Source organism: Pan paniscus, chromosome 7 (genome assembly GCF_029289425.2).
Source record: "Pan paniscus chromosome 7, NHGRI_mPanPan1-v2.0_pri, whole genome shotgun sequence".
Taxonomy (NCBI): Eukaryota; Metazoa; Chordata; class Mammalia; order Primates; family Hominidae; genus Pan; species Pan paniscus.
Genome location: NC_073256.2, coordinates 38,056,060 through 38,080,841, shown reverse-complemented (window position 1 = coordinate 38,080,841; position 24,782 = coordinate 38,056,060). Strand labels below are relative to the sequence as shown.

Below are 24,782 nucleotides of genomic sequence, written 5' to 3'. Positions count from 1 at the left end.
AGATGCATTGTATTTTGTATACTAAGTGATTTAAAATGTTCCCATTTTGTAATACCACATACATTTAAGACATGGAAATTTACAAGGGTTGCCTTTTGTTTTTATTTTATTTTAGCTGCCTTCCTATTTCAAGGAGAGACGCCAAGGTAATTTTGACCCAGAGGAGGAATGATGTAGCCACCTCCTAACCTTCCCTTCTTGAACCCCCAGGTAAGTGAGCGTTTTCACTCAAGAAACAAACCTTTGCATGGTCTGCTTTGTGTTCAATATTCTGGATGTGTTTGAAATGTATGAAATTTCATTCTACTTTCAATAGCTTGATTAGTAACAAGTTATTACTTCAAGAGAATGATACTTCTTCCAAAATAATACAATTACTTGGCTCCATTGAATCGTTTTCATTCACTTTTTAAAGACTGTAACTTCTACATCTACATCTAACTTTCCCAACTTTTTAAGGATTTATCTCTTCTCAGAGTGGCAAGTGACTTAAACCAATCATAGAGCTGGAAGAGCTACATCTTTTTGAAACAGTTCGCTTACATAGGGACATTTGTTCTCCCATTGGAAATTGGGACAGAATACTGAGCTTTTTAAAATAGTCACCCTGTCATCAAATAGGTACTCTAATTTTGACTTTGCTGGAAAATAATTATTTAAATACCATGGTTTTGGAAATTGAAGAATGAGCTTTCTTTCTGACATACAGTGTCTTAGAGGGACACTGTCTAGAGCTCTTTGAGAATAGTACCCTTATGGATTGGAAGCTTGGTTTTAGTCTGGGGACAAATGAAAATCTCTGGAATGTTGTTTTAGTTCTGCTCTTGTAACCAGTAATTTTGAGTTTCTATGCAATAAGATGTTTTATTACATCTGATAAGACTAAACTTAAAAAATACAAAATAAAACAAGTACTGTAAAATATCATTAATGTTGACGTGCAATGGTATGAAACAGGAAGCTGTATATATGGTTCCAGGCTTCAGCAGAGAGTCTTTTTTTTTTTCTAGAAGTAATTCAATAGGCATAAAAATGAAAATAGGTAAGCTGCACTCAGCATATACATATCTTCAGAAAGCCCCCTTCACCTTCCTCCTTCATTTAGCAAATGTCTATAGAGGTTTGCTTGATGGTTTTGCTTTTTTTTTTTCCAAAAACCTTTGTCACACTATTAAGATAAAATAATGGAAGCCAGAGTAGTTAATGATTTGATTTTGCATTAATGAACTGTCCTGTACTTAAATGAGGGTGTGTGGAGTTTCATAAAGAACTGTATTTCAGTTACTAACAATAGAAAAAATAAAAAAAAACCTTGGCTGAAAGTTAATAATACAAACAAAAATAACTGAAGGAGAATTCCTCCCAAATCCTTTCCTAAGTAGAAAGTCAAGTGGTTAAGAGGCTTAAGTAATTCAGGGTCAACTTGAAGGGCATATGGAACTGTCCTAATCTTGGGCCTTGTAATGTTTAATGTTTTTGAGAATTACTTGGATGATACAAAAGAGAGCAATGTCATTACAACCCCATGTAGACCATAATTAGTAAGACCTTGAGATAATGCCAGAAAACAGTCAAAATAAACTTTACAAAATAGAGAAGTAGGCTGGGTGCGGTGGCTCACTCCTATAATCCCAGCACTTTGGGAGACCGAAGCAGGTGGATCACAAGGTCAAGAGTTCGAGACCAGCCTGGCCAATATGGTGAAACCCCATCTCTACTGTAAATATAAAAATTAGCCAGGCATGGTGGTGCATACCTGTAACCCAGCTACTAGGGAGGATGAGGCAGAAGAATCGCTTGAACAGGGGAGGTGGAGGTTGCAGTGAGCCAAGATCACGCCATTGCACTCCAGCCTGGGCAACAGCAAACTCTGTCTCTAAATGAATGAATGAATGAATGAATGAATGGTGAGCAGCAATTGACCAAGAATGAACCATGGTGGAACAAGCTCTATGAAGGATATGTTTAACACACAAGGCTATCCCTACTGCACAACTTATGGCCTAATGCTACTAAATGTTTGAATGGAACAGTTAACTCCCCTTGCTGGGATCCTGTGATTGCCAAGCATGCACTGGGTGTGGGGTAGGTTTGTCTGCCCAAAAAGAAAGGAAACAACTCATTTGCTGTCTTCTCAATGTGCACGTTGGTTTCTTTCAAGTCTGGTGAAGTTCTGCTGCTGAAGGATGTTCAAGCCCTGAGTCTATAAAAGTAAGGAGCAGTTCTGGGAAAACAAGGGCTTCCCAGGTTCCCCAAGTGTTCCCTGTCCTGCTACTCTGGTAGCTTTAACTTTAGAGCAGAAACATCCTATAACTTTGCATTTGCCCAAGTAGACCTTAATCAGCTTTGGACTACTTATTTATTTATTCTTTCTTTCCTTCCTTCCTCCTTTCCTTTCTCTCTCTCTTTCTTTCTTTCCCTTTCTTTTTCTTTCCTTCTTTTTCTTTCTTTTCTTTCTTTCTTTCTTTCTTTCTTTCTTTCTTTCTTTCTTTCTTTCTTTCTTTCTTTCTTTCTTTCTTTTCTCTTTCTTTTCTTTTTCTTTTTCTTTCTTCCTTTCCTTCCTTCCTTCCTTCCTTTCTTTCCTTCATTCCTTTCTTTCCTTTTTCCTTGGCCTCCCAAAGTGCTGGGATTACAGGTGTGAGCCACCACGCTTGGCCTCTGCTCACAATTTTTACGGCCACCTTGTATCTTGTCACTGCTCACTGGTATATTTCCTGCCTCTCCCTACCACGAAATGGAACCACATTTCCAAATCCTTAATTGCTTTCCTCCTATCAAAGAAAAGATGTGCTGTTGGCTCTCCATGCTCCTGTCCCCTGATGCTAGCTCTCCGTGCTCCCCCTCCCGTGACACTAGCTCTCTGTGCTCCCTCTCCCCGACCTGTGCTTTTGTCTCCACCTGTTCCTGTCTCCCACCTCTGGCCCTTCTGCTCACTCCTCCCCAGCTGTCACTCCTTGAAGCTGTGTTGGTGTCCACACTCTTTCTACCTAGCATACTTTCTTCTCATCGCTGACCAGGGAGCTTCAAACCTCACCTCAATGGTAATGTCTTCCTGTACTCTAGCTTGAGGACCAGTGCCTGGCTCTTATGAGGCACCAAACAAAAGAATGAATGAGCAAGTGAATGAAAGGAAAAGTGAATAAAGCGATGTCTCCTACCTGAAGATGGCTCCACTTAGTCCTCTGGCACCACCCACATTCGTCTTGTGGGCACGTGTCATTGCATTGTCATTATTGTTTGCGCAGTGGTCTCCTGAACTCACCCCTGAGCAGGGTGCAGAACTTTCCTTTCCCATTTTGGTGATCCAGCTCCTTCTAGAGCATCTGGGGGTAAAAACTGTTTGTAGACACATAACCTTATAGGCCCTTTGCAGTTCCGCTAGTCTGTGAAGCATGACTAGCAAATAACATAAAATAGTAGCTGACACAATCATTTTTGGAAGGAAGCAGATGTTATAAGTAAATAATAATATAAAACTCTAATGTACTAACTGGGCAAGTTGCTCCTATTTGAAAAGGCAGAGAAAAGTAACAGTTTGGATTTTATAAAGTGGCCTTCCTTTGGATGTGTTTTAGACTTTTAAAATATTTTCGTTGAATGGAATGAGGGGTGCCATAAAGTCTGTAAGCTTTTAATCAGTGTCACCTTTCACTGCTTCAATTTTAATTTATACTCCTGGGCCACCATTGGTTTTCTGCAGATGAGGCTACTCCAGGAGGTTCATACTGGCACATGAATAGGTATCCGGTGATGCATGCCTTCCAGTAGGTTTTTATTTCCTGTTGATTGACCCTTAATCAGGTGTTGTTGCTGTCTTTCCCATTCTGTTTTGAGCTCTGCTATTGGGATTCCCTTTTCATTGAGTTGGGTTCTACCTCCAAGCCTGTGCTTCACCTTCTCTCCTCCATGTCTTATTCTGCTGTCCCATATCTGCAGTGCCTTCCCCTTCCTCTTGACCCTCCAGATTCTCACTCCATGCCTGAGACTCATCTTGGGAGGCAGGTAAGGGGGGAGCCTTTGCTGAGCCCCAGGCTGGGATGGGGCTGGGCCATTGTGTGCCTCTCTCTATTGCCTTATTTTCCCTATTGTTCATAATTATTTACTGGTTAGATGTTTGCCCTTTGGCCATCTGGCCCTCAAACTAGGCATGGTCTCTGCATTTTTAGCATCTAGCATATGTATGTTCCTACTTCACAAACAAAGGTTTGAAGGAGTTGCTGGTGTCTGAAGACCCTCATCAGAAGCTAGCAATGTTATCATCATTTGCTGCACATTTGACAGTGTACCAACCTTTCTCCTACTTCCTTTTAACATCTGTATTTTCTCTGCTACCTTGGAGGCAAGGGATCGGACTCCAGCACTTTGCCTGCTTAGTTAAATTAATTGTTTAAAAATAAGTGAAGGCTGAGTGCTGTGGCTCACACCTGTAATCTGAACACTCTGGGAGGCGAGGTGGGAGGATCACTTGAGCTCAGGAGTTCAAGGCCAGCCTGGGAAACATAGTGAGAAGACCCCATCTCTACAAAAATAAATAAATAAATAAAATTAGCCAGGCTTGGTGGCTCATGCCCGTAGTCCCAGCTACTTGGGAGCAAAGGCGGGAGGATTGCTTGAGCCCAGGAGACTGAGTCTGCAGTGAGCTATGATCACATCACTGCACTCTAGCTTGGGTGACACAGCAAGACCTCCTCTCCAAAAAAAAAAAAAAAAAAAAGAAGGTAGAGGCAGCCCCAACCCAATATCCATTAACAGATGAATGGATACACGAAATGCAGTATGTATATCCATACAATGGAATATTTTTCAGCCTTAAAAAGGAGAGAAATTCTGACACCTACTAAAATATGGATGCAGTTTGAGACTTGATGCTTTGTGAAATTAGCCAGTCACAGTATGACAAATACTGTGTGATTCCACTAATATGTGGTCCCTAGAGTGGTCACATTTATAGAGACAGAAAATAGAATGAGAGGTGTCAGGGGCTGTGGGAGGCAAGAATGGGCACTTGTTTAATGGGTACAGAGTTACAGTTATGCAAGATGAAAAAGATGTGGAGTTTGTTTGCATAACAGTGAATGAATTTAGCAGTAGAAAACTGTGACTGTATTTAATGCTACTGGACTGTATACTTAAAAATGGTTAAGATGGTAAATTTCATTACATGAATTTTACAATTAAAAATAAAAAGTCAAAGTGCCTATTTTTATAATGATTATCCTTTAAAAGTAAAAATAATTGAAAGGAATTAGATTTTTTAGAGTTCATGGTTTGAGCTTTATTTTTCCTTTGCTTAGATTTTTAAATCACTTTTTATTCCAAAATGTGTTATGTATGAAAAAATGTATTTACAGTGGTAAGATCTTTGGGACTTAATTTTAGACTTTGTTGTCTTTTTTTTTTTCTTACAATTTGTGGCCTATATTTGCAGTTAAAACATGATTCAGAATTACTCTCTTTCTCACTTGTTTTTCTTCAGCAAAGATAATAGGCTCTTTTTGCTTATCAGAAATACTTTTATGTTACTTAAAAATTACTTTTGTGATTAAGATCAGAAATGTTTGTTCTGTCACAAGCAGAGGGCGTGACACACTCCAGGGTTTGATTTGATTGTTCATAAGAAGCCAACTGCTTTAGGCTTTTTCATTTTCCCCCTCTTCACATTAACAGTCCTTTCTTGTGGAAAATCATGACTCTAAAACTGTCAATATCACACTGGTGTTTGAAAGAATGCAATTTCAGAATGTTCAGCTGACACATAGGAAGTAGCTCTCTTTTCAGTCAGTTTCTGACCCACAATGTGATACCTTTCCTGAGGAACTGAAAATGAGGCTGGGCACGGTGGCTCACACCTATAATCTCAACACTCTGGAAGGCCAAGACAGACAAATTGCTTGAGCTCAGGAGTTCAAGACCAACCAAGGCAACATGACAAGACCCCTGTCTCTATAAAAATATTTTTAAAAATTAGCTCGGTCTGGTGGCATGTGCCTGTAGTCACAGCCACTTGGGAGGCTAGAGTCGGAGGATCCCTTGAGCCAGAAAGGTTGAGACTGTAGTGAGCTGAGATCACATCATAGGACTATAGCCTGGGTGACAGAGTGAGACCCTGTCTCAAAAAAAAAAAAAAAAATACATTAACTGAAAATGAGAAAGGGAGGCAAGAATCTGATGGAGTTGTGCAGAGAAGTCTGGAATAAGAGAGGGAGTGAAAATTAGAGTGGAGGGTAGACAAAGGAAAGAATTATAACCTCTGGAAACAGTTCAATTGTTACTTAAATTTTTGTTTTTGAAACAGGGTGCTGCCTTGGCCTCCCAAAGTGCTGGGATTACAGGTGTGAGCCACCGTGTCTGGCCAGATTTTTTTTTTTTTAACATTACAAACATGATCATATAGTCAAGTCCCCCAGAGAAAAGAAAATTCATCTCTTCCACTGGGCACATATCTAATCCAAGCTGATACTTTAATTTTTTCATGAAAATCATATTTAAGTTCTTAAAATAAATGGTAATTTGAAATATTAGTGTTTACCCTTAAATGTTTTAATAAAGAGTTGTATGTTCTGAACTCACAAACATATATTGAGACTTGTTACTGCGTGTTGGACTTTAAATGTGCTTTGTGGTTACCAAGTACCAATTCTTGGATTGGAATCCAGTCTCTGGTGAAAGTCTCAGTCATCCACAGAAAAATGAGAAAAATAGCATGTTGTTCTCAAAGAGCTAATACTCGCTCTAAAGGAATAACCTTTACTTTGAGGTTCTAGCCTTTTTTTCTTAATAAAATTTAAAACGGGATGGTTAATAAAATTAATGATAGTTAAGTTTTAAAATTTTATTAGTAAAATAAAATGCCGATTTTTATTTAGGATTCTTAGGTACAAGAAACAGAAATCAATGAGGCTTACTTAAGCAGGAAAGGAATCTATTGGAAGAATGTCCAACAGAATTGATGGGGAGCCCGCAGACACAAAATCTCATATACGACAAAAACTTGCAGACAGGGCTACTTGTATCATCAAATGTGTTTTCTAACTTTATAACACATGTGAATAGCCAATCTTATGCCAAGCCTGGAGGGTAGATATATAAAAGGAGTAAAGGTCCTGACAGTAGGAAAATGGATTAAATTAAAATTAAAGTCCGGGTGTGGTGGCTCATGCCTATAATCCCTGCACTTTGGAAGGCCAAGGTGGGTGGATCACCTGAGGTCAGGAGTTCGAGACCAGCCTGGCTGACATGGTGAAACCCTGTCTCTAGTTAAAAAAAAAAAAAAAAAAAAAAATTAGCCAGGCCTGGTGGCGTGTACCTGTAATCCCAACTACTTGGGAAGCTGAGGCAGGAGAATCGCTTGAACCTGGGAGGTGGAGGTTGCAGTGAGCAGAGATCACACCATTGCACTCCTTGTGACTAATTTGACTCACGACCTAAAGTTGGAATGAAGACGGTACCTGGGTGTGGACTAGCTAATTGCATGTGGGCAGCTTGAGTTCTTTCTTTGGTAAATGGTCACCTAACTTTTCTTCCTTTGAGGTCGTTGTGTGTTTGAGTCTCAATGTTATTGTTCGTCTCACTGTAATTTGATACCACGTACTTTAACTCATATTTTTAGCATTGAGTGCCGGATTATACATATTAAGTGTTCCTTGATTTCTCTCCATCATTTGGCACTTTGACCACTGTCCTTGAGACTCTCACTTCCCTTGCCTTATTTCTATATTGTGACAATAAACTCTGGTAGTTTTTTCATACACCTCTAGCTGTTTCTTCATAATCTCCTTTTCCGTGCCTTAAATACTGATGTTCTCTAGCAGTCCATGTTTTTCTGTTCTTCTCATTCTCTTTCACCTGTGTAGTTGCTTCTGCTGTAAGTGGTGAACTTTTATCCAAACTGCTAACGTCAAATTTGTACCCTCAGCTCAAACCACTCCTCTGAGATGCACACTCCTGACCATCTTCATGGCATATTCCACCAGCACCCTCAATTCATGATGTCCCCAGCTGAGTTCTGATATTCTGTCTCCAAGTCACCATTCCAGTCCTTCTCCTTCCATCCTGAAGCAGCCTAGAGGGAGAGACAGGGAAGGAAAATTAAGTTTCAGCACAAGGTTGAGAAGGGTCTTGAGACAGATGGGCTTGTGGAGCAATAAGTGGGCTCTCATCCAGCCCTCAAGGGAAGGAATGTAGGAATCAGTCCCAAAAAGTGATGCTTGAGCAGAATTCTTGGAGCATGTGTAGGAATTTTCTGGGCAGAATGAGAGGAGCTGCACAGTGTCCTTTAACCTCAAGGATCTTTTTCTGTGTACTGAGTCTTCAGCTCATTTGATTTAAGATGAAAACCACCCTTCCTGATGTTATTCATACCCTGTAAAGAAATCTACAGACTTCCTCAAAAGAACAAATCATTGTACATTAATGGGAGCTGGGGCTTCCCAGCATGGAAAGGGTCATCTAGAACCTGCAGATGGCCCTAGTGTAGTCCGTGGGCCATCTGCAGCTATCTTCTGGGGCACTTGAGAGCCATTGGGCCCCAGGCCCCACTCCAGACCTACAGAACAGAATCATTTGAGGAGCCTAGCTGTTGTGGTGCCCCAGGAGGACCACAAAATGATGCATACTTCACTTGCATATGGTGAACCTTACCAGTAAGGTCCCTATATATCTTTTTCATTTAAGTTTGGTATCTTCAGTTCTTTTCACTGTTCCTGCACATCACTTAGTGCACAGTCTTCAGCAGGCTGATGACTGAGAACTTGCGTTTATGTGCTTTGGTACCATCACACTATTGATTGACAGTGAACATCCTGTCATTAAGCCCACGTATTTCTGATACATATCATACATTCTTTAGCTGTGGTGCAGGCATCCTATTTAGTTACTGAAGCAGTTAGCTTCTTGTACTCCAGAGTGCTACATAGACATTTTACTTACTGAAAATATTTGGAAATAATTTCAAATTACAGATGTTCTTTGACTTAATGATGCTGTTATATCTGGATAAGCCTATTGTAAGTCAAACATATTGTAAGTCAAAAAGCATTTAATACCCTGTTAAACCCAATGTAAAGTAGAAAAATTGTAATTTGAACCACTGTAGTGGGGTATGGTCTATATAGGAAAGTTCCAAAAATAAGAATGGTACAAAGAACTTATGTGTTCTTTACTTAGATTGACCTGTTGTTAACATTTTACATCATTTCCTTTTTTTTTTTTTTTTATTATTAGAGACAGGGTCTGTCTTTGTCCCCCAGGCCGGAGTGCAGTGGTGCAGTGGCACAGTGGTGCGATCTTGGCTCACTGCAGCCTCTGCCTTCCAGGCTCATGAGATCCTCCCACCCTAGCCTCCTAAGTAGCTGGGACTGCAGGTGTGTACCACTACCTCTGCCTAAATTTTTTGTATCTTTTGTAGAGACTGAGTTTTGCCATGGTGCCCACGCTGGTCTCAAACTCCTGGGCTCAAGTGATCCACCTGCCTTGGAGTCCTGGAATGCTGGGATTACAGGCATGGGCCACTATACCCTGCTCATTTGCTTTTTATCCATGCTATTTGTCTCTTTGTTCCCCCTCATGTATATACATACATAAATAAATATATATACTATTTTATCTGAACCATTTGAGAATAAGTGTATACATCATAGCCCTTTCCTGCTAAGTGGTATATTTCCTAAGAATAAGGATATTTTCTTATATAACAAAAGTGCAAGTATCAGCATCAGTAAACTTAACATTTATTTGAATTTGCCTAATGTACTGGGTTCTGGTTTTGTAAATTGACTTAATGTCCTTTAAAGTATTTTCCCCTCTAGTACTAACATCAGGGATTGCATTTAGTTATTACGTCTCTATGTTCCTTTAACCTGAAGCATTTTCATAGCGTTTCTTTGTCTTTTGTGAAAATGTTTTTGAAGTACACAATCTTTTTTTTTCTTTTAAAGGCTGTTTTTCATTTTGGGTTAGATGAGTGATTCTTGTAATTGGATTCAGGTTATACATTCTGAACAGGAATTCTACATAAATGATGTGTTCTTATCAAGGTATCACATCTATTCCTCATTGACAGTGTTAATTTTGATGATGCAATTAAGGTGATGGCAGATTTTTAAAAATACTGTAATATAGCAAATACTGTAATATATTAAATACGAAATATAGCTACATTTTCTCCCTAAAACTAATAAGAATTGCTTTTATCCCTTTATATTATTTTATTTTTATATTTACATTTTTTTTGTGGAGAGGAATCTCACTATGTTGCCCAAGCTTGTCTGAAACTCCTGGGCTTAAGCGATCTTCCTGCCTCAGCCTCCCAAAGTGCTGGATTACAGGTTTGAGCCACTCCACCCAGCCTAAATGCTTATTTTTTATCCCTATCAGTCAATTACTAGTCCACAATGAAATTAGCATTCTTTAACTCCCCTTTCTACAATTAAGATGGTCTGGCTTATAGCCAAAGTTCCTACCTAATCTTTGTTACACAGTTGGACTTCAGTTGAATAAATTGAAGATGGATGAATGTAAACACCCAAAAAGGACTATAAGTAACTATCACTGATTTTTTACAGTATACTTATATTTTTGTCTCATGGTGAATTATTTTGAAGAGCTCACACTTCTAAGTTTAAAATGAAAATTGAATTCTATTGGTCTTTAGCTTATAGACTGTACTTAGGGAGTATTTAAGTAATTCTTCCCTTCTGTCCTTGAACCTCCAGACATAAAGGGAGCAGTAGGCATAAAATGTGGGGAGCTGACCATCTGCCGGTCCGGTCCTGACCTTCCACTAGTAGTGAGACCAATCCAGCTCTTGGTGCTGCTGTGGCTTTGTGAGGAGGTGGGTCCAGGTCCTGATCTCTTCTTCTAAATATCAGCTCTGTGAAAAAGAACCCTTCCTATTCTCTGCCCTATTTTGGAGATTGACCAAGAGGTATAGTTGAGAGGTTCTTCACCGTTCTTGGTTCATGGTGCCATTAGTGTCTCATTAATTTTTCCAGTATCCCTTGAACAAAGGAAATACCTAATGGCTAAAAATTGAGTAGTTAGGGCTGGGCATAGTGGCTCACACCTGTAATCCTAGCACTTTGGGAGGCCAAGGTGGGCAGATCACTTGAGGTCACGAGTTCAAAACCAGCCTGGCCAACATGGTGAAACCCCGTCTCTACTAAAAATACAAAAAATTAGCCAGGTGTGGTGGTGGGCACCTGTAATCCCAGCTACATGAGAGGCTGAAGCAGGAGAATTGCTTGAACCCAGGAGGTGGAAGTTGCTGTTAGCCGAGATCGCGCCACTGCACTCCAGCCTGGGCGACAGAGTGAGACTCCATCTCCCAAAAAAAAAAAAAAAAAAAAAAAAAGTAGGTCCATCAGCTATGAGTATTTATGTCCTATTGACTTAGAAGCTGTTTGAGAAAATAATACAATAAATTGGAAAAAATAATAGTTTGATCTCATTCTCGACCACAGTGAGCAGTGGGATGTGTGCATCTCTTGAGCACTGCGTGACGTCTCAACCTTGGAATTAGATTAGACACCACCTCATTTTGTGCAGCAATTGCATTCATTACAGAAACCACTAAAAGGGCAGTTGTGCAAAGATAAGATATCGCCAAAAGGAATGTAGTTCAATCTCATGTTGACTGTATGATGTCCAATAGATGTCTACTATTACTACGTTCTGCCACAAAGTTAAAATATCTCAAAGTGCCTCTGTGAATTCCCTTTGATGCCTCAGCGTACCTCAGTGCACAGTTTAGTAATCATCCATTTAGTTAAAAGAAATTTTCTGGGATGATTTGCAGTCATGTCGCCCACAGCCACTCAAATATGTGTCTTAATGGCAGCTTAGGGGTTAAATAACTCTAAAGAGAGAGATGACAACGTCACCAAACTTGGGCAGGAGGCAGAGATAATAAGATGACATTTCAACCTAATTGGTAGGATGTGAAAATTCTTTCTTTCATTTATGATATGTCTAACCTAGAGAGGTCTGATTTTAACTTCTCGGGCAGTATTGCATTGTGTCTGCTCATCAGTGAAGAAGAGAATGGCTGTTTAACTACACTATGTATGTGATAAGATTTTCTTACTTAACCTTTTTGGTTTTTTTCACATATTCTTTCCACAAACTGCCTATTTTCTATGGATTAATGATTTGGCTGCAAAATATTTTGTAATTATCCACTTCAGGCATTAGAAGGATGCTGTAAATCTTCTCAAAACCAGGACTGTACTAACATACCTTTTTGTAACAAGCTACAATCAAATTAGCTCAAATTAGCTAAATCCTAGTAGAAATTAGATCTAGTTGATATGATTATTTTAATTTTAGTTATTTGAGCTTTGGGTATGAAAAAACTTTGCTAGACTGGGCACGGTGGCTAACACCTATAATCCCAGCACTTTTGGAGGCCAAGGTGGGAAGGTCACTTGAGGTCGGGAGTTCAAGACCAGCTTGGCCAACCCAACGTGATTAAACTCCATCTCTACTAAAAATACAAGAATTAGCCAGATGTGGTGGTGCATGCCCATAGTACCAGCTACTCAGGAGGCTGAGGCAGTATAATTGTTTGAACCCGAGAGACGGAGGTTGCATTGAGCTAAGATCGTGCCAGTACACTCCAGCCTGGGTGACAAAGCAAGACTCCATCTCAAAAACAAACAAACAAAAACCTTCCTAAAAGGAACTGGGGGATATTTTGAAATTTTAGGTAGCTTTAGAATGATAACTAGAAGCTGCCTGCTTTACCTAGTCTGAGGTTTTCAGAGGAGAGGATGTTGGCAGATGGTTTTCTCCTCAAAGAAACGCCCACTGCTTTACCCAGCCTACTGCAAATGAATAGAAATCCGGGATCATAACACCCTAGACAATCCTAGAAAGAATGGAATAGCATGGCATCTGGGAAAGGACCACAAACATAGTCAGCCAATCTTGGCTCTCAAGAGCTCCGTGACCCTGGGATAGGCTTGTCCTGTGACATAAAGGACGTTCACCATTCCTGGGCCCACTCAGTGATTGTGTCAACCAGAATGCTTCCCCACCCCCAGACATTTTCAAACACCCCTCAACTACTATGCATTGGGTAATGTGTCAGGCTCCAATCCAGTACTTAATGAACAGATGAGCAAACTGACACTCAGAGACGTAAAGAGATGAGCTAAGGTAGTATATGGAAGTACAGCTAGGATCTGGGTCCTCTGCCCTCTCGCATCCCCCATCTCCTGTCTTGAACTCATGTCATGCACAGAGCAGCTGGAATAATTTCTTTCAGTGCCAACCTTGCAAAAAAACTGAAATGACAAAAATCCAATTAACTTGATATTTATTTGGATTCCTAGATCTAGAATGAAAGCTTCATGAAGGCAGGGGTTCTTATCTCTTGTTCACTGCTGTATTTCCAACTCCTGAAATACTGCCTGGTGTATAAGAGGACCTCAATAAATTTGTCGATTGAGTGCATGGGCACACTGCAATTTATGGGCAATGCTCATGAGTGATATTTACATTTGGGTAATCAGTATTTGTATAGGATATAAATCACTGAATTCTTTCTGAGTTTGCTTGGATGAACTTACTTCACAAGTTACTTGGAATCAAATAATACTCTACGGAAAAAATCATATTTGCAATGAGTTCTCACTGGCTAGAATATGATATTAGGAGTATTAATATGATACTGATAACTTTGTCATTGCCAATTGAATACCCTGCCTATGGCATTTTTCATTGGTGTGTATGTATATATATGTGTTTGTGTGAGTATATGTATATATCTTTTTTTTTCTTTTTTTGGGGGGGGGGATGAGGGGACAGGGTTTCATTCTTGTCACCTAGGCTGGAGTGTAATGGTGTGATTTCTGCTTACTGAAACCTACCTCCCCACCCCATACTGAAGCAATTGTCCTGCCTCAGTCTCCCAAGTAGCTGGGACTATAGGCATGCATCACCTTGCCCAGCTAACTTTTGTATTTTTTATAGAGACGGGGTTTTGCCACGTTGACCAGGCTGGTCTCAAACTCCTGAGCTCAAGTGATCTGCCCGCCTCAGCCTCCCAAAGCACTGGGATTACAGGCATGAGCCACCATTGCTGGACTGTTATTGTATATTTGTAATGCTGATCACAAAGGTATCACAAATATGAAACCCATCATAGCTGGAAGTTTATTACTTGTGTCAAGAATTTAAAATTATGACTCTCCAGAAGAGAAACAAGAAGAAGAAAGCCTTCCCCTTTGATAACTGTGGCATTCCAGGCCCCCTAGGTTGGAGAGTACCAGTTTCTCTTGTAATGCAGGAGTATTTATGCCCTTGCCACTAGCTGTTAATGTAGAATAATATCATAAAGGGCATCTGTATGTAATAAGGTACTTATAGGTTTGTGGTATTGCTAAGAACATGAAAATGTCTGGTAACCTTATTCCAGGAAATTTAGTGATGTGTGCATATTCTCATCTTCATTCATAACTTGATAGTTATTAGTCATGACTTAGGTTTGTTAATATTGGGACCAAGTTAGAAAAGGATTGAGTTGTTGGGAGCCCCATCCTAGGTGGGGGAGGGTGGGACACAGCATCCTTACCACCCATGACATTTCTCAACTTAGGAACAATGGCCTCACCCAGTAGCCTTTGAGAAGCACTGCATTTAGGGAAAATCTGATTCCAAGTTTTGTTTACAGCTCACTACCAGTCGTAGACTAAGCCAGTGTTTATGAACCTTTGATTTGGAGCTTTAATAAAACTACAGATGCCCAAGCCTATCCCCAGAGTTTCTGATTCTGTGTGTCTTGAGCGGTGCCACTTACCTGCAGTTTTGAAAAGCATCCCAGTGGATCGTAATGAGTCTGTGAATGGAGTCAGTTTGCAGCAATTGCTGTTTTTGGTCCTGCAGCCCTGACTGTGCAGCAGTGTGCAGTCAGCAAAGCCCTAAGGCCAATAACTCAAACACATTTTTAAGTGAATGTTTGCACCATACTCACCTTCCAGGAAACCTCTTGAAATCATTATTGAAGGACAAGCACATGAGACCAGCGTTTCCCAGAGTGTTTCCTGGAGATTACTAGAGTTGTGAGATATTTTTCAAAGAAGAATTTTGTGATCAAATAAGTTTGGGAAAATACTGTGTAATGGATTCCTCTCTGGTAGGGTACGATGTACCTGAGCCTAGGACGATTCTGGGAGTTCTAAAGTAAAGACTTGTTTTGTTTAACCTCTGGGTTCCCAGTTTTCTTCTCCACAAAATCCATTTCCAGCTGGACATTTCTCAACCTTCTTAGGTACAATATCCCACCCAGCAGCCTATGAGAAGTACTGCATTTTGAGAAAAATCAGGAAAACCTGATTCCAAGTCTGACTTACACTTCACTGCCAGTCATAGACTAAGGCAGTGTTTCTCACCCTTTGATTTGGAGCTTTAAAAAAATCTACAGATGCTCAAGCCCATCCCCAGAGTTTCTGATTCTGTGTGTCTGGGGTGGTGCCAGTTACCTGCAATTTTGAAAAGTGTCCCAGGGGATCTTATATGTTGTAGAGGTTGAGAATCACTACATTAGGAAGAGTTGTCTAAGTTCTTCTTCTTTTTTTTTTTTTTTTCTATAAGACTACAGTGCGTGTCTCCACTGTGTTTTTGTTTGTGTTTTCTGAGATGGAGTCTTGCTCTGTTGCCCAGGCTGGAGTGCAGTGACATGATCTTGGCTTACTGCAGCCTCCCCATCACAGGTTCAATCGACTCTTCTGCTTCAGCCTCCCAAGTAGCTGGGATTACACTCACCACCATGCCTGGATAATTTTTGTGTTTTTAGTAGAGACAGGGTTTTGCTATGTTGGCCAGGCTAGTCTCGAACTCCTGGCCTCATGTGATCTGCCCGCCTTGCCCTCCCAAAGTGCTGGGATTACAGGCATGAACCACCACACCCAGCCCCATTTTACAACTCTTTTTGATGTCAAGCATGTTTCCTAGAGGGAATTGGTTTCATGTTGAAAGAAAACTGAGGTGATATGGGGACTCTGAGGTCCTTAGCCTCCTGGGGGCTCTGCCTGCTGTTCCCAGCCTGAGCATCGGCACAGTTCTATTGCAAATCTGGACTTGCAGGTTAATTTGAGACGTAAAGAAGCGGTAAAGAGGGGCAGCACTGTTGAAGGGGTTTCCTGAGCTCCTCAGGGCAGATGCTACTGGGACCTGGAACTCTGGTTGGAAAATACAAATGATAATTTGGTAACATGGAGGTTGAATTGAAGCTTTCTTGGAGAAACGTTCTTTGTATGGGTTCTTCTCATTTTACACCTCATGGCCTAACACCTTCTAGAATCTCCATTCCTCAGCACCATGCTGTGAGAAGCCAGGCAGGAAGTGGCACAGTAAGATTAATGGGTTTTTACAATTACCAATCAGGGAATTAATATGGAGATAGTAAAGGGGTATATCACAGCCACAGGCTTCTCTGATGGTTGTTTTCCAAGAAAGAGCTCAAATGACAACATCCAAGGCTGAGATGAAGTCGGAGGAATCTACCTATGCTGTGAAGATTGTTTCATCACTTGTGGAAAATGCTCAGGTAGCTGTAGGTTTAATCATAGGCAAGAGAATTAAGGTTGTGCTTTTGTGGCCCATGAGTGCTTTGATGAGGACGTTTGTGTCTTTCCTTCTTTCGGTCCCATGTGGTCACTCACCTTGCCACAGAAGTTATGCCAGGATTTACTAGAGAGTGTCAACTCAATTAGCAAGCGGCTCCTTTGGCTTAACTTGTGGTTGGAGGAGAGAACCTTTGTGGGGCTGCGTTCTCTTAGCAGTGCTCGGAAGTGATTTGCCTGAGGGTGGACCAGAAGAAAGGAAAGGTGAGCCAAGCACTCCGAGTGTTCAAGCACTATGTAATCTATTTTACATAAGTAATTCTCTCATGTATTCTCTTTAATAACCCTGGGAAGTACTTCTTAGCAGTTCTTTGTGGAATAGATGAGACCCAGCGGTTCAGGGAGATAAGATAACTTGTCCAGGGGTACACAGCTAGACAGTGATAGGACTAGAATTCAGATTTAAGTCTATTTGGGTTCTAAAGTCCACTTTGAGGTCCCCCTGCCCCATCCTGCTGTCTACGGTTGGTACCCAGGACAGTGTCACCATCCCTCGCTTCAGAATATCTACTTTGCTGTTGGTCTGGATGACAAGCCCTTAATTCTGTTAGGAGAAAAATCATAAAGAGATGCTTTATAACTGCCTTATAACTGATGGTTTAATGCTTACTTTGTACTGCTATCAGCCTTGCACTGCAGCTGTCAGCAGTCATTCTAGGACATACTGTGAAAGAAAACAATATCATAGCCAGTTAGAGGATCCCTGCATTCATCTTCGCTAAGTATATTTAGATTATACTTTTGATTTCTGAATAGTCAATTAATGGTATTTATTAGCAATACTTTATGCCTAGAATTTAGTGGCGTTAGCTAGAATTTTATAATGGCATAAACAATATCCTGGAGGAAATAGGATATCACCATGTAATACAAAGCTAACATTAATAAAATAAATATTAATCCAAGGTTAACCATTAGCCTAAGCTTTCTCTTAATTCAAATTCCAAGCTAAGTCTTACTGTGTCAAAAAAAAATATTTCAGCCCAGTTTGACATTCTAATGTGAAAATCACCATAGACTTGCAAAGGCCCAGTATGAGTAATATTAACTGGCTGCATAACTTAATTACACAATACCGATAACATTGCCTGGGACCACATGATTCTAAGCTTTCAGGCTTAGGGATCACAAGATTTCTCAAATGTTAACTCTGGGAGGTGATTGTTTAGTTAGACTATTATGTTCTGCAGATGAAAAAACAGCAGAGGTAGGTGATCTTTCAAATGTCACAAGGCTGGGTGGATCACAGAAATGGCCTCTTTACTACTTACTTTGTTACTTTAGTGTTGCCTTTAATTGGAGTATTTTTAAGAAACACTTGGGCTGAGTCTGTGAATGTAGCAGACTATTAGATGTGGCCCAGTTTGTGCTTATGTGTTATTCAATCTCAACTGAGCAACATAAACATGCCGCAAAGGCTGCAGGGTGCATAGAGTGATGGCTGTCAGTATTCAGCCTCATTGGTCTGACTTCTCTCAAACCCAAAGTATGAGTAGGTGGGCAACAGATTTGGGAAGCATTCGAAATATTATTCTAATTGCTCAGTTACTGCAGAGCAATCATTATTTTTTTGTTGGCAGTTCCAACCCCAAAGTGCAGGCTTTGTGGCTGATGCAAGGTAGCAGTAAGAAGAAGAAAGAAGAGTATAAGCTGAAACTTAGTGTCTGAAAATGAGCATAATCCTGAGGAATGCTTGTCATCAGAGTAATGGTTGATGATGTTTATGAAAATTGAATGTACTTCTCTGCTGCTATGTTGTTGTGAATTATACTTGCTTATTAGTAGAAAATACTGAGATTTGGTAGCCTAACACATTTTGGGAGAGTGTCAGTTAGAATGGAATCAAATGACTATGCTTTTAATGCCAGAAGCTGATCTGGTACTATATATAGGCCATAATTTTGCATTAGATCCAATGCAGCTTAGGATTTTTTCTTCTCAAGACATTCCCAGATAAACAAAAGCTGAGGGAGTTTGTTACCCTTAGACCTGTCCTACAAGAAATCCAAAGGGACTTCTGAGGGCTGAAACGAAAAGATACTAGAGAATAACTCAAAGATGAACAAAGAAAAAAGTACTATCACTGTAGATAAATACACGGACAATTATAAAATCTAGCATTGTTGTAGCAATGGCTTGGAACTCTACTTTTTGTCTTCTACATGATTTAGGAGAATAATGGATTTTTTTTAAAAAAAGGTATTGGTTTATGTTTTTGGATACATAATATACAAGGATAAAATATTTCTCCTTAGCTTTACTGAGGTATGATTGACAAATAAAAATTGCATGTGTTTAAAGTGTAAAAGGAAAAAGAATTTTTTTCTCCAGTGTATATATGTGTCCCTGACAGTGGTTGTCAGTGGTCTAATTTGGCTATTAGCCCATTCCATTTACTGGGACTTCAAGCTAAGAAATTATTTGGGGTACTTCAAAATGGGACTTGTTGAAATGGCTGTCTTTCTCCAAGTGAGCCTGTCATTTGGTGCTCTTTTTACTACAAGTAATAGCAAACCCAGTTCATACTGGCTCTAGCAAATAAGAGAATCTGTTGGCTTGCATACATACACAGGGGCTACTGATTTCTAGGATGCCTTAGTCCAGGGACTCAGATAGCTTGGCTTTGCTTTTTATGGTGGCTTCCTTTTTAGATAATGATAAAAAAAAGTCTGTAGCATCTCTAAATTTAAGTCAAGCTGAAGAGTGAGCATGCCTCTCTATGTCTTTCCAGCTGACCCCAAGATTGACTCTCGTTGGCTTTGACTGGGTCATGTGTCTATCTTTAAACCAGTCTCTTTGACGGGGTAGATTGAATTACTCAACTGACCAGCTCTTAGTCATGTGTATCACTCCTGAAGCCAGATGATTTTCTTCACAACTGAACTACAGAAAATGTTGGTTTTACTAGGTGCTCTCAGGCTCTTTAAATAAAAATACCAGGACTTTGAGGGGAAATAAGCAATAAAGGTTCTTTTCCTCAACTTGGACCATACAGTTTTGCTAATGTACATTGTAAGTTTTATATTATCTAAGTAGTCTTTCATTGGAAGTGTTGATTTATTTTTTCCTTATCAGGTTTGTCTGTTGGTGTCTTTGAATTATCTGTGAATACTTTAATCATGTTCTTCTAATATGCTGCATTCACCAGGACAGTATTTAAAATCCCAGTGAATGGAGGAATATAGTCACTTGCAGTGCCTAGTTATAGCCACGGCCCTCCTGAGAAAGGGCCAAGTTACAGGACATTACTATCTGCAAGGTGATACATATAATCTATCTATCTGTAAATTATATATTTTTTGTCCCAGCAGTTCTAGGACTCATTTGGGTAACAGAGATAGCTCAGATACAGCCTGGGCTGGTAGGTGATCATCTTTAAGAAAAATTACAACCTTTACATCTGAATTATTTTCCTGTTAACTAAGATGAATAATTTTCTAAATTGAGAAAGTCAGAATAAATTTGTTAATCCTTTGACATTATAGTGAGCTCACCATTTAAAAATACCTACAACAGCAGCTTTCCGTCTACATGTTAAGAGACTAATGTAACCATATCAAGATAATCCATTTTTATTCTCTGCTTTATGGGCCTTGGGTCCCCAGAAAGTGAAATTATGAGTATGTATTAATATGTTGCTGATACCCTGTAGCTGATGTATTTTACATGTTCATTCTAGGAGTTAGAGAAGCCCAGACTTCAATTAAAGTATTTTTATACAGTAAGTGCCAGGTTTTTTTGTTTTGTTTTGTTTTGTTTTTAGACAGAGTCTCACTCTGTCACCAGGCTGGAGTGCAGTGGCACGATCTCGGCTCACTGCAACCTCCGACTCCCTGGTTCAAGCGATTCTCCTGCCTAAGCCTCCTGAGTGACAGGTTTTAAAAACAAAACAAAATTTGTGTTTCACAATTATGTTGCACAATTCTGCCACAAATATAACATTTAATTTGGGGAGTTTAAGAGGACATTATTTGAACTTTATCCTTAGTTTTACTAATTGCAAAGTAGGTGAGAGGGGATATCAAAATGGCATAATTGAGTATGAAACTATGAGTCAGGCCTGAATATGCTATTTATATCTGGCAGTATTACCTGCTCTCCTATTGCTCCCCAATCCTAGCTGCTTTTAAGATTTTATATTTGATTTTCACAGTTTTACTGTGATGGCTTTTAGGTATATTTTATTTATATTTCTCCTAATTGTGGTTCATGGAGCTTGTTGGATCTCAGGCTTGATACCTTTCATCAGTTTTGGAAAACTCCTTGTGGCTATCTGTGTAGCTGTTGCTTCTTTCTCATTGTTCTCTTTTCCTCTTGGAATAATAGTTACATGTACGTTACTTTTTCCTGTCTTAAATGTGACTTAAGCTGTTTCTCATATTTTCAATTCTTTGTTTTTCTCTCTGTGCTTCTGATTAGATTTTCTTCTGCTGACACCTGTTTCACTCCAGTAAAACTTTTATTTGTCTATCCTTTTAAACCTATCTATTGAGTTTTTAATTTAATTATTGTATTTCAGTTTTCCTGTTTTTTATGGAGCCTAGGTATCTGGTAAGATTCTCTATCTTTAATATATTTTCTTGAACACAGTAATTGTAGTTATAGTAAAATGCTATTTTGATGAATAAAATATCTAGATTACCAATGAGTCTATGTATTATCGGTTTTTTATCTTGGTTTTGGTCATTCGATCTTGTTTTCTATCAGGCTTTGTAATTTTTTATTAAGTGCCTGATACTGTATGTGAACATTTTTAGGCTCTCTGGATGCTGTTCTATTCCTCCAGGGAAGATCTATTTCTTTTCTGTTGGCGGTAGGATAAAGCTATTCATCTAGATTCAATCAACCATTATGATAATTGGAGTGAAGTTTCAAGTTAGTCTGTTTTTGTTTGGTTTAGTTCTAAGGTATAAGCCATTGAGAGTCTCAGCAGAAAGCCTGAAGTATTTACCAGGACTCTGTCCCTACTAGGCCCTCAATGTCAACTCTGAAGTTGAGTGCCATGGTCATAAAGTCAGCTCAGCGTTTTAGCCTCTTAGCAGAAGCTTTCTGTTTATCTTCTCCTCATTTTACAACTCACAGCTTTGGAGTGCAAAGGCTGGAAAGAATGTTGGGTTCATTTTTCTGAAGCTGTCTTTTCTCTCGGATCTTTGTGCCTCACATTCTGGCTGCATTGGAAGTCCTAGATTTCATTTTTCAGCTCCTCATCCCAGTAAGACTGCTCCAGGCTTTGGGCTGCAGCTGTCTGCTCGTCCAATGCAGCCTGGCCAGGAATTAGTGAATGCTCTGAAAAGAGCAAGCAGTACAAAGGAGGGTCTCACCTCAGGGTGTTTTCTTTAACCCCTCAAGTTTTGCGTGCCTTTATTGAAGAGCAAAGTCTGCAAACAGCAAACAGCAGCTATTTCTCCTCCTCTTCCTCCTCCTCCTTTCTGTCCTTTCCCTTCCTTCTTCTTCATTCAGCTTTTGTAATTGTTCTCAGCGGGAGACTTAGTGTGATATTACCATTACTTTTTGTAATTCTTGTGCAATCCAAGTTTTTCCATGACTGCAATACATATGGTAGTATTACCTATTTGTATCAAGGTTTTCATATGGGAAAATAGGGTAGGCAAATACCATAACTGTTTTTAGGTTAAAATCATGGTATATGCTATTAGCATTCATCCTTTAACTTTCTGTTTATTCAGTGTTGAACATGCTAGAACCTGAGGACAATGCTGTGAACTAAATAGGCATAATCCCTGCCCTTGGCTGAGGATCTTATAGTATGGTAGAGACAAATACCTATGTGTCCGTCTCTATCTCTACTTAAATCTACATTTTTATATAATTACATGTTATTGTAAGAGCTACAAAGGAAAAGTAAAATGAATTATGAAAGAGACTTAGAAGAGTGACTTAATTTACACCAGGGGAAAGGTTTTAGAGAATGCGCCCGTTTGGAAGTGTTGGCTGAGACCTGTAGTGAAAAGCAATTACCCAGAGCCTTCTAGAAGAAACAGCACATGTGCTGCAGACCCTGTTAGCCAAGAAGTTGGTTCATTTAAAGAACTGAAAAGATGCCAGTGAGGCTTTCAGCAGTGTAGAGGACATGGAGGGAGTGGGAACAGAGGAAAGTGACGTGAGCTGAATTTGGAGCTGGGGCCAGATCAAAGTGGGCCTTTTAGTCCATGCTGAGGATTTTGGAATTTCTCCTAAGTGACGTGGGAAGCCGTCGCAGGATTTTGAGTATGGTACTTTCATGGTTGAAAGTTATCACTCTGGACTGGGTGTGGTGGATAGGCTCAAGTTCATTTTTACATAAATGTTTTGGTGTTAAAACTTCCTGAATGAGTCAGGGTGCTGTGACTCATTACTGGATTCCTAGCACTTAAGGATGTGAGGCAGGAGGATCACTTGAGGCTAGGAGTTTGAGACCAGCCTGGTCAACGTAGCAAGAACTCCAAGAGAAAGTATGATGTAAGGAAGGAGAGGGTGGTTTGCAGCGTCGACGTGGTCTTGATATCAGATAGGATGAAGACTCAAAAATGTTGGGATTTGGCAATATGGAAATCAGGGGTGACCTTGGGAAGGACAGTTTGAGTGGAGTGGTAGAGGCAGACGTCAGAAGTCAGACTGAGTCAGACTGAGGAATCGGGAGAGAGAAAATAGAGACAGCTTGGGTCAGTGCCTTTTTAAGAAACTTGGTATAGGCCTAGAGGGAGGTGGGTAGTGCAGTTTAGAGTAGTATCTAACACACCCACAAATGTAAGTTCATAGCGAATACAGAGATGGTAGGATCTGCAGTAAAGCAGTTCAGAATCTAATCATTTTGCTTGTGTATTAAAGCACAGGCTAAGCTACCCCCAAATACAGTCACTTAAATAAAAGTTAATACTTTTCACTTAAAGTCAACAGAGGATGATTCACTCCACACGCAAGAGAGGCTATAGGAAAATAAATGTCTTCTTCCTCCAGGCAGCAGGATCACAGGTGGCTGATTCCTAAGTACAGGAAGGATGTACACAAAGTCCCAGAGCATGACAAATGGTCACTCCAGTGAGCCATCCTAAAGTCCTCTCACTTGACTTTGTGCTGGCCTAGCTCACATAATAGGGCTGGACTTTTGAGAGTGATAATGCTAGAAATGGTGATAAATATTTATTTTAAATGCAAATGGCATAGTGACTAGCTAGGGGGATAGAATTTGATGATGGCATCATTGGTAGCCCACATGTTACTTTATGCCTCAGGGACGACCTGCGGTGCCACCTGCGCCTGGACCACGAAGGTTGCAGCTGATCTGGAACATGTTCCAGCCCATCTGCTGAGTGAAAGCAAGCTGTGGTGCTGGAGTAATTTTTTCCATTGCTCCAGTTAGTGTGGCTACACCTATGGGATCCAGTTATTCCGCATGCCAACTAGCTCTTTATTTTGCTTTTGAATTAACTGTGGCAGAGGGCTGGACTGATGTCTCATGTGATGTGATGCCAATAGTTTGGCTCAGCCATTGGCTGTGAGTGCTATAGGGGACCTGGGAGGCATCTCAGCCACCTCTCTAACTTTGCAGTTAAAGACACAGTATTAACTTCAAAGTTGCTGCAGCTTCTTACTCAAGTCAGACGGCTGGAAAGCAGCAAGTCCTGGACCCAAACCCATGCCTTGTTATTTTAAACCCAACGGGAGTGTGTCTTATTTGCCCTTATATTTTCATTGTCTGGCATGCTAACCTGATACCTACTAGGTGCAACAGGATGGTTGGAGTTGCTAATTAAACTTTTCCTTTCTTGTCTAGTTTTAATTTTTTTTTTTTTTGAGATAGGGTCTTGCTGTCACTGAAGCTGGAATGCAGCAATGCAATTGCAGATCACTATAACCTTGAACTCCTAGGCTCAAGAAATCCTCTCACTTCAGCCTCCTGGGTAGCTAGGACTACAGATGTGCGCCACCATACTAGGCTTTTTTTTTTTTTTTTTGTAGAGGTGGGGTCGGGCTTTGTTGTCTAGGTACTGCTCTCAAACCTCTGGCCTCAAGCCGTCGTCCCCCTGCCTTGGCCTCCCAAAGCGCTGGGATTACAGGCCTCAGCCACTGTGCCTGGCTACTAATTGAGATTTTCTTATGCCACACGCCTCATCCCCAACAGTAGAGCTAGTATCATGTCGAGAACAAAATTATGAATTC

At 40.2% G+C, this 24,782-nt stretch overlaps 1 protein-coding gene across 11 annotated transcripts in view; it reads left to right on the top strand.

Annotated features, from left to right (window-relative positions):
* The window catches only part of CSGALNACT1 (chondroitin sulfate N-acetylgalactosaminyltransferase 1), a 353,492-nt gene that overhangs the window by 155,875 nt on the left and 172,835 nt on the right, over nt 1–24,782 (top strand). For all 11 annotated transcript variants that reach the window (XM_008977290.6, XM_055116343.2, XM_063607133.1 and 8 more), the window contains one exon: nt 116–210. The gene's annotated coding sequence lies outside the window, so the exon portion shown is untranslated. The remainder of the gene's footprint in view (nt 1–115; nt 211–24,782) is intronic.